We start from the raw sequence: 9,658 nt of genomic DNA, 5'->3' as shown, positions 1-9,658 counted from the left end.
CAGAGTAAACACTACTGTTCTTTGAAAGGGTAGCAAGTCAGTTAAGTGCATGATTTATTTAGTGTGTATGGGGCACTAATTGGAAAATTCCCAAAGAAACATGTGATAGTTATTTTTCATGTAAGCTTTAGCATTTCCAAACAGATATTAAGAATCATCTTGGCCTCTAAACATAAGACATTTGTTTAATTTATTGAACATCCATTATTTTATGACCTCATTGAGGAAACAAATGGCTTGTTTTAAAGGCATAATAAGTGCTAACGAAAGGTTAACACTTTCTCATCTCCCTGCATTTTGGTCTTGGGCTCGAGGGAATAGAAATTCCACCCAGAAAGAGCTGGGAAAGGGCCCTCTCTGCATCTCCATCCCCTAGGTAAAGGGCTTGTACAAATAATTAACTGCCTGGTATTCTGGAAAGGAGGGCTGAGGTGAGGGAGTTTATCCAGAGTCCAAATATGTTGTATTTGTAAAAATCTCATGTAAAAATTATTAGCCAGTCTTCCTCTGGGCTTTTCCAGGGCCCAGGCCTGCTCTTGAAAGTCCTACCCCTGACTTGAACCTGCCAAGAGCAGGAGTGACTTATATGAATGGTAAGACGTGCAGCCGGTCACATTTACCTGCCTAAGAGGGCAGGCTGTTCTCTTAAATGCTCTTGTGTTCAGATCCAGTTTATCAATTCTTACGCAGCAAGCGTCCCCGGGCAGGGGCTCTGCAAGCCGTGGGAGGAGATGCTGCGGAGCCTGCCCTTTCCCAGCTTTTCCACCTGCAACTGAGTGGACCCAGCTGCCTTTTGCCTGCAAATTACTGTTTGTGGTGTGAGGGAGGGTAACTGGGAAATCTTGGTAGCATCTTTAATAGAACCCACAGGTACTCACGTCTAACTGTAACAGAAAGATTTTTAAAAGAAGAGAGTAAGGCACTAGCCGCTACCTAGCTAGCATGTTTTTTGTCATTAACTTTAATCTTATCATTCCATTCATAACATAGCATCTGAAACATATTAGGTGTTCAATTAATGATGCTGAATAAAGAGAGGTCATATAAGGGCTGCAAGGGAACTTCCAACATTTGCTTACCAAAGGGAAACTGCCTCTTTTCAAGTGTCTGAACTTGCCTGTCTTTACTGCATGTGTTCAAGCTGGGGAACCTTTGGAAACGCAAATATTTGCCATTTATTTTAAAGATACATCATCAATCAAGAATAAAGGGAGCAGATTTGTGGTGGCATAAAATCAATAGTGTTAAGGAAACATTTATCCTCAATTTAGGGGGAAAATGTAAACAGCACTTCCTTCTTCTTGCGTTATCCCAGTGACCTCAGACTGCCCAATGCAAACACCACAAAGCCAGTAAGTTGTCTCTATGAATGGGCTCATTTATGCGTTTCATTCTCTTACGCTTTCCACTCATCATCACGTTGTGGATAATCCTTACTTTCATTAAAATCAAACGTGTGTTTCTTTTAAGAGTGCCTTCATGTGATGTCCAGGAGAAGCACACTGTATAGTTTGTTATCTTAGAAGATGGAGAAACTCTGATTCCTTTCACCTGAAATCACTCGCTTCACCTTAGTTATATCACAGGTTGCAAATGGATGCTCAGTGAGTGATGGGTACTCACTGGCGTACCAACAATTTTAAAGTAATTTCAGTGGCCTACTGTATTAGTTTTCTACTGCTGGATAACAAATAACCACAGAGTGACCTAAATCAACACCCATTTATTATCTCACAGTCCGTATGTCCTAAGTCAGGCTGGGCTCCCTTGGGCTCTGCTCAGGTTCTCACAAGACCAAAATGAAAGCGTTGGCTAGGATGAGCTCTTCCTCGAGGGGGCTCGTGGGAAGAATTCACTCCCAAGCTCATTCGCTTTGCTGGCGGAGTTCCGTTCCTTGTGGTTGTGCGACGGAAGTCCCCGTTTTCCTGCTGACTGTCAACCTGTGACTACTCTCAACTCCCGCAGGCTGCATGGTCCTTGGGCGTGGCCGTCTGTCCCTTCAAAGCCAGCAGAGGTCCTCGGTATCCTCGTGTTCTCCCCTTTCGATCCTCCGTGATTAGATTAGGCCCGTTTAGATAATCAACCTTTTGCCGTAACAGCCCTGGGTGTGAGGTCTCAGCATATTAACAGATTCCGCTCACCTTCAAAAGGAAAAGAATTATACACGGAAGAAGGCCGCTGGGAGTCGTTCTGATCATTCTGCCACACTTACCAACGTTTAAACATCAGGGTACTTCATGCAGATATCCAGAGATCGATTTCTCTTAACGTGAGAATGCCCAGCAACGGGCCACGTTCTACCATGACAGCCGCTGGCCGGGCCGGCAGGGGCGGCCTCTTTCACAGCCTCTCCGGGGGATTCCCGTCCCCGTGGATGTCCCTCTGCCCAGCTCCACTCTGCACGTATGCCTGTTTTCAACTGCCTTGCACAATAAACAATATTGCAACACAGCATTTCTGACAGAGTGCCTACTCACGCCTCTTCAAGCCTGAATTTGTCCAGGAAACTAATCATCTCGATGATATCTGCACTTTGAAGAAAATGAGACAATCTCGAGCTAAGCACCGCTGTTCTTTTTGACTCTCAAGACTGATTCTTGTAATAACATTTCAGTAAACTCAGTAATTCTGAGCATGTACTGTCTTTTGGTCTGATAAGTGAATAATATTACACAAATTAAATGCTACCACTGAGTTAGCCCATGCAAAAGACACAAATGTAGTCTCAGCGGACAAATGTATTCCCGTGTAATCATGCCAGCAGCAGAAAATGGAATCTGTCATGAAAAATAAATTATCCAAGAATCAGACCATGTTCACACAGCTCGGCACTAAATTTCATTTTCCTTTTTCTTCAGCTGAGAGGCTAAATAAACATGTATAACACGGTCTGAAAGATCACATTGTTCATCAAAGTTGGATTCTACAGCCTCGGAATTCAGATGTATGGGAGCCCGGCAGCTGGGAGGCCTTTTCCTTCCCCGGGCCGGGGTTCTCTGTGTGCACAGACTTGCTCAGTTAGGGGCTGTCGGGAATGGCCCCAGGCGTTACACCAGGGGCTTCAGGCCGGCCTGCAGCTCAGCAACCTGGTACCTGAGTTCTGGCTAAGAGGGCGCGCCCAGGCGAGGCAGAAATGCCAGAAAATTTATTCAGGCCGTCGCAGGGGTAGACGTGATCGCAGAAGGAAAGGGCTCAGGAACCAAGTTACAGAGGCAAAAGAAGGGCCCTTGGAGCTTAGGAGCGAGAAGGCAAAGGTAACATGCCTGGGGGGAGAGAAGCGGGGGAAGGCTCAGGAGTGCTCCAGAGAGAGAGGGAGGGAGGGAGGGAGGGAGAGAAGGAGAGGGAGAGGGGGAAAGGGAGAGAGGGAGAAAGGGAGAAAGGGAGAGAGGGAGAGAGAGGGAGAGAGAGGGAGAGAGGGAGAGAGGGAGAGAGAGGGAGAGAGAGGGAGAGAGAGGAAGAGAGAGAGAGAGGGAGGGAGGGAGGATCCATCCCCCATAAGGGTTTAAATAGTGGAGATTTTAGGGGCGGTCCCTGGGAGGATCTCAATAGAATATTCATCAGCTTTCCAGGTGTGTCCTTTCGGGGTCCTGGTCTCCACTGATTGGTCAGCGCCAGGGCAGGGGTCATTAGGGGTCATTAGTTATTGCAGCTGGTCCTGATGTCGGCTACGGCGTCGCTTGTCTGGTTTCACTGCTTCTCTGGACCTGGCGCTGAAACGCAACTGAGTCCTAGATGTACGCATTTGATGCAGGTCAGAACCTCGTTGCCCTGGGGCCTTAATGCTTAAGGGCTATTCTGCGCGCGCCCCATGTTCCTTCCTCTTTTAAGGGGGACTAACCCGCATGACTAGCAACATGCTGGGGAGGAAAGGTCAGGGGAGGGTCCAAACCACATGACCAGCCATATGCTAGGCAAGGAAAGGTTACCCTGGGGCGAGGCCCTGTTTTCCTAGTTCTGCCCCCTGCTGAGCCCCCCAGGGCTTTCTGAGCTGGCCCTGGTGACCCTCTGTACCTGGCCCACCGTCCTCGCTCTGCTCAGGGCCGTCTAACCGCCCACCACACTTTCCCAGTTCCGGGGGGCATAAGGGTGCAGGGAGAGGCCGTGCAGAGCCTGCAGGCTGCCTGCTTTGGGCGACTGTGGGAGGGGAGGCCGGAGTGGATCAGGGTTGAAGTACTAATGGAATTGGCTAAATAAAGGTTTTTGTGGGCTAGGTAGTGGAGGCCGTACGTGGCAGGGCCACAGGTTTGAAAATTATCTGATGAACCGGCAGCCTCACCTAGAGCAGCAGCAGGAGACAGCGGTTAGGAGCACAGAGCGTGGGGTTAGACAGGGTCAAACCCTGCCTCTGCCACTGATTAGCTCTATGACTTGGGGCAAATTGTATTGATTCACTGTGCCTTAATATCTTCATGTAAAAGGGGAATAGTAAGAGATGAGTTCATGTAGTCACAGCATTCGCAACAATGTCTTTGCGTAGTGGCCGTCTAGTGGACGTCGGCCAGCATTGTTACTCTCAACAGTCCGTGCTGGGGCCCACGTTGTGTTCTTTTTTTAAAGTAGATAATAAGTCCCAAAGAGAAGTTGTTAAAAGGTAGCAAACACAACTTTTGTCCTTTTAAATAGGTCTCTTAGATTCCTCTGGGTTACAAGTAAGAGGCACACTTGAGTTGTCTGACTTTATGTTAAACCTGTTTCCCTTCTTTCTGCCTCGGGCCTAATGTTTATGCAAGGCTTACGGCCTACCGCTCTCCATTCCTTTGCTTCTCTTCTCTAAACTAACTTATTTTCTTGCTCAGTATCACACACTGAAATTTCTAAAAGAAAGAACGTGAGTGGTTTTCCCAGTCGCCATTAAGTGTGGATTTCTCAGTCTGAGCAGTTCTGCCAAGCGACTGACTTCTCAGATCCTGGTCCCTCCTGTAGGTGGCTGACTTTGTGTCAAACATCAGTTCCTGGCCCAGTCCGCTGTGCCCAGGGTGGCAGAGAAAATGCTGCTACAGTCACGCTCCGGCAGCCTAATGACATTTCGGTCAATGTGGGCCATATATACAGTGGTGGTCCCATAATGTTTGCTTGTGGTGCTGAAAGAAAAGGCTGGACCTGACGACCATGCTGAGTTGACTGCTAGTTCTGGGTGGTTTAAGTCGGCAAGGTGGTTTAAGTCGGCATGCTGTCTTACCCACCCACGGCTAGGGTCCCGGGGTTGGCAAGGGAGCCCCACCCCGTCCACGGATGCCTGCCCCTTCAAGCACACCCACAGGCAAACACACACACACGTGTGCACACAAACTCACTTTCCTTCCCTCCGTTTTTCTTTTTTTACATATATATATTTTTATTGAGTTCAGACAGAAGGGAGAGGGAGAGAGAGATAGAAATATCAATGATGAGAGAGTCATTGATCGATTGCCTCCTGTACGGCCCCCACTGGGGATCGAGCCCCCGACCCAGGCAAGTGCCCTGACTGGGCATCGAACCGCAATCTCCTAGATCCTAGGTCGATGCTCAACTGCTCAGCCATGCTGGCCAGGCCCCTCCATTTTTCTTGATCTCTCTTTCCTCCCAGCCCTTTTCTTCTCCCTTCCTCTCTCTCTCCCCCATTCTCCTCTCAGGCTTTATCTCTGGGTCTCTCTTGATCTCTGCTCTCCCCTTCTTTCTTTTCTCCCTCCCTCCTCCTCAAGGCTACCCTACGTCCACCTGGGGGCCTACCTCCACAGCGCCCCCTTCCCCTCCAGTGCATATGTGCGTGCACCCACACACTTTATCTTTTATTCCACACTTTCTACCTTTTCTATGTTTAGATCCACAAATGCTGTTGTGCTACAGTTGCCTGCAGAGTTCAGCACAGCAGCGTGGTGCACAGGCTCATAACCCAGGAGCCACAGGGCACAGCGTACGGCCTAGGAGTGCGGTGGGCTGTACCTTCTCGGTTCCTGTGTTGGCAGTGGCCCGAACGGCACCGGGTGTTAGGCCGGTGGGGTCAGACCCCCACATCTGGGCTCAGCAACCTTGGTACTTGAGTTCTGGCTAGGAAAGAATTCAGAGCCAGGACCCAAACTGTAAGAGGGCATTTATTTAGAAAACCACAGAGGCAGAAGAAGTAATTTATAGAAGAAATGGCTTAGGAACAAATTATAGAGGCAAAGGAAGGGCCCTTGGAGCTTGGAAGTGCGGAAGGTAAAGGCGATTCACCTGGGGGGAAGGGGGAGGGGGAGGGGAGGGGAAGGGAAGGGAAAAGCTCCGGGTCCCCTGAGGGGGCGCGTGGGCTGGGTCCGCCTCCTAAGGGTTTTAAGGGAGGAGATTTTAGGGGAGGTCCCCGGGGAGGGTCTCCATAGCCTGTTCAGCTTCCCAGGTGTGTCCTTTCGGGTTGGGGTCTCCGCTGCGTGATTGGTCAGCACCAGGGCAGGGGGCTTTATCCACTGCAGCTGGTCCTGAGGTCAGGCCTGGTGTGGCTTGTCTGCTGTTGCTGCTTCTCTGGGCCTGGAGCGGAAATACAACCGAGGCCTACATGTTATCTCTAGGGAGGAAAGGTCAGGGGTGCAAACCGCATGACCAGCGCTATGCTGGGGAGAAAATGTCACCCCGGGGATGAGGCCCTGCTCTACGATTGTCGATAGCCCTTTGCTAGGCACCTGGGACTTTCTACCCTGGTGACCTTCTGTGCTTGGCCCATTGTCCTTGACCCGCTCGCATCTGTCTAACTACCCAGCGCCCCTGTAAGTGAGCTCTGTGGTGTTTGCACAGCTTGAAATCTCTAACCGCCCGGCCCTCAGGATGCATCCCCCTGTTAAGCAGGGCATGCCTCTGTTTCCCCCGACGCCGTGCCCTCGAAGGTAGGTTGTGGGTCAGTCCATTCTTTTGCTGTCTCTGCTGGTCCCAAGGTCATTGGTACTTCGGGCTGTGATGGTGAAGAGTTTGCGAGTGAAAAAGCAGAAGGGACAACAGCCTCATTGCCAAACGCCACCGTAAGGACAGTGAGGACAGAACAGCTAGTGCACTGGGAGGCCCTTGGCCTAAAGAAAGGCCCACGCGAAAGCCGCGATGTGCGTGGAGCAGGAGACGGGGAGGAAGCGGGCAGCGAGTGGCACAGAGGGTGGAAAGAGCTCTTCTGCCAGAATCATGAGAGACCGTGGAGTGTTTCACGGTGCTGGAGAATAGAAGAAAGCTGGGGATTTCAGTAAGAATTCTTGTCAACTATGTACTTGGGTCCTCTTATTTCATTTTATTTTTTTTTTACTTTGAGAAATCAGGCAAAGACTGGAAACATCATGTGAAGTATGCTTTGATTATAAACTTCCCTGAGCCTAACCATGGGGACACCTCTTAAATAGGATTACATAAGGAACTGCCAAAGAGGAGACTGGACGTGGCTGTCGTTCTGAGGCTTCTTGGAAGGGAGCAGTTTAGTTAATTTTCCAGTATAGTGGTGGATCCTAGAATCCCAAATACCTTGCTGGTCACTTAACCACCTTCTGAGCATAATATATCTCCAGTTGCTTAGGAAAGAGAAGTTTTTCAAAGAGGTGAAATGATGCTCTGGCCAGTGTGGCTCAGCTGATTGGAGCATTGTCCCGTGCACTGGAAAGTCTCCTGTTTGATTCCTGGTTAGTCATATATCTAGGTTGCAGGTTTCATCCCCGATCTGGGCAATAGCAAGAGGCAACTAATCTATGTATCTCTCTCACATCTTTCTCTTTCTCTCCCACCCCCTTACCTCCCTCTCTCAAAAAAAAAAAAAAAAAAAAAAAAAGATGATATAAGGTCAAATAGTATTTGGGAACTCACAAATAGATTTTTCTAAATGCCTACCTCTTGAAACCAACAAAACTTAAACTACAACTTGCATTTAGATTACATTTGGCTTCTAAACCTGTCCTCAAGAAATCATGTGTTTGAATGTATAATATGTTCTAGGCAGTGGAGAGCTGTGATAAAAAACGCTGGGTCCAGACAAAAACTGAAACAAGTTCAGATGCAGGCTTTTCCACTACCTCCCTCCATTGCTTTAGATAAGTTAACCTATCTATAGTGGATTTAAATTATGTGCACAGATTCTTTGATTTCCCTCCTGTTGAGTGCCTGCTGGACATAGTGATTTACAGATTAAGTGGATTAAGGAAAAAACGACAGTGTTTGAATTTAGACAGTAGGTCATGAAAATCGTTTCAACTTCTCTCAGATTGCATGCTCGAGTCTCAAGAAAGCCAGCTGCCACATTGTGAGAACACAGCCAGCTTTTTGGAGACATCCACTTGGCAAGGAACCAAGGCCTCTGCTAACAGCCATGTGAGTGAGCCAAGCTGTAGGCTTAATTTCTCAGCCCCAGACGACCTTCAGGTGACAGCAGCCCCAGCAAACATCTTGACTCTGCTTTATGAGAAACCTTGAGTTAAAACCACCCACCTAAGTTGCTCCCAAATTCCGAACTCATAAAAACTGTGTGAGCAAATCAATGCTTGTTTGAAGATACAAAATTGTGGGGGTAATTTGTCACACACAAAGTTGTTTCAGTAATACTTTGGAAAGCTAGCATTTGAAGGCAGTTCAGATAAAAATACAGCTGTGCGGGCCATTATAGTAACTGCTGGCCTATTGAAATATGGCTATTTAAATTTATATTAGTTAAAATTAAATAAAATTTAACATTCAATTTACCAGTCACATTAGCTACATTACAAGTAACTCTGGAGCCACATGTAACTGGTATCTATTGTGATGGATTGTGCAGATATAAAATATTTTCATTATCGCAGAAAGGTCCATTAGGCAGTGTTGCTGTAGAGCTATGAGGCTCAAATAGGAAGCTGCAAAAGCTGGAAAACATGGATATGTTTTGTGAATTTTATTTGGATTTAAATATTTGAGATGTTTGGCATAATGATTTTTTTTTTTAACACATTCTGGATCGTTTGAACCACCCTTTTAAAACCAAATACTGGTAACTGATTTCTGTGCTTGATTTAAGACCTTGAATTTGGATGTTTATAATGGAGTTCCAACCAGGCAGTACTACTGTAAATGTTGAGAGCTACTGATGAAAGAATCGAATCAAAGTTATTGCATAAACAATGGGCTCTTAAGATGTCTGTGACATCAACCCACGGTGTCAAACTTGCTGAGGTAAAGTTTAGTCATGGGAAAACTGGTTCATCAGCGCAATACCTTGGGTATTCAGTGGTTTACTTTAAGCAAAACAGCATTCTCTTTATATGAAATTTATGCTCTTGGTTTGACTATTTTTATTATATGATTTTATTTTATAATTGTCTTTGATCTTAAATGGATAGTGATTATAAATGCAAATATAGTGTTATGCTTTCCCATGACCAAGTGACCTTGTACAAAATTAGTAAGAGCACACTTCCATGATACTTTCCTCCTTTAAAAGTGGTGCCTACATAATTCAGATTTGAGGGAAAGAGGCTGAGCTATTTTGTTCATCTCAGTGTGCAATCAATCCCTCATTTCTGTGTATCTCAGTTTAAATTCTTCAGCAAAAGATCCCGACTGGCCCAGCCTGAATCATGTGTCCCTGCTTGCTCAGTGAGCTGTGATCAGAATAGCAGGTCCACACTAGTAAGACATTTCTCTCTGGCCAACTCATATTAACTGGGCTAGTTTACAAAGAAAAAGAGCTGGGGAGATACCCCGAAGTGGC

The sequence above is a fragment of the Miniopterus natalensis genome, chromosome 2, assembly GCF_054644295.1.
Source record: "Miniopterus natalensis isolate mMinNat1 chromosome 2, mMinNat1.hap1, whole genome shotgun sequence".
NCBI lineage: Eukaryota > Metazoa > Chordata > Mammalia > Chiroptera > Miniopteridae > Miniopterus > Miniopterus natalensis.
The sequence above is the reverse complement of the archived record's forward strand: the minus strand, read 5'-3'. Positions refer to the sequence as shown.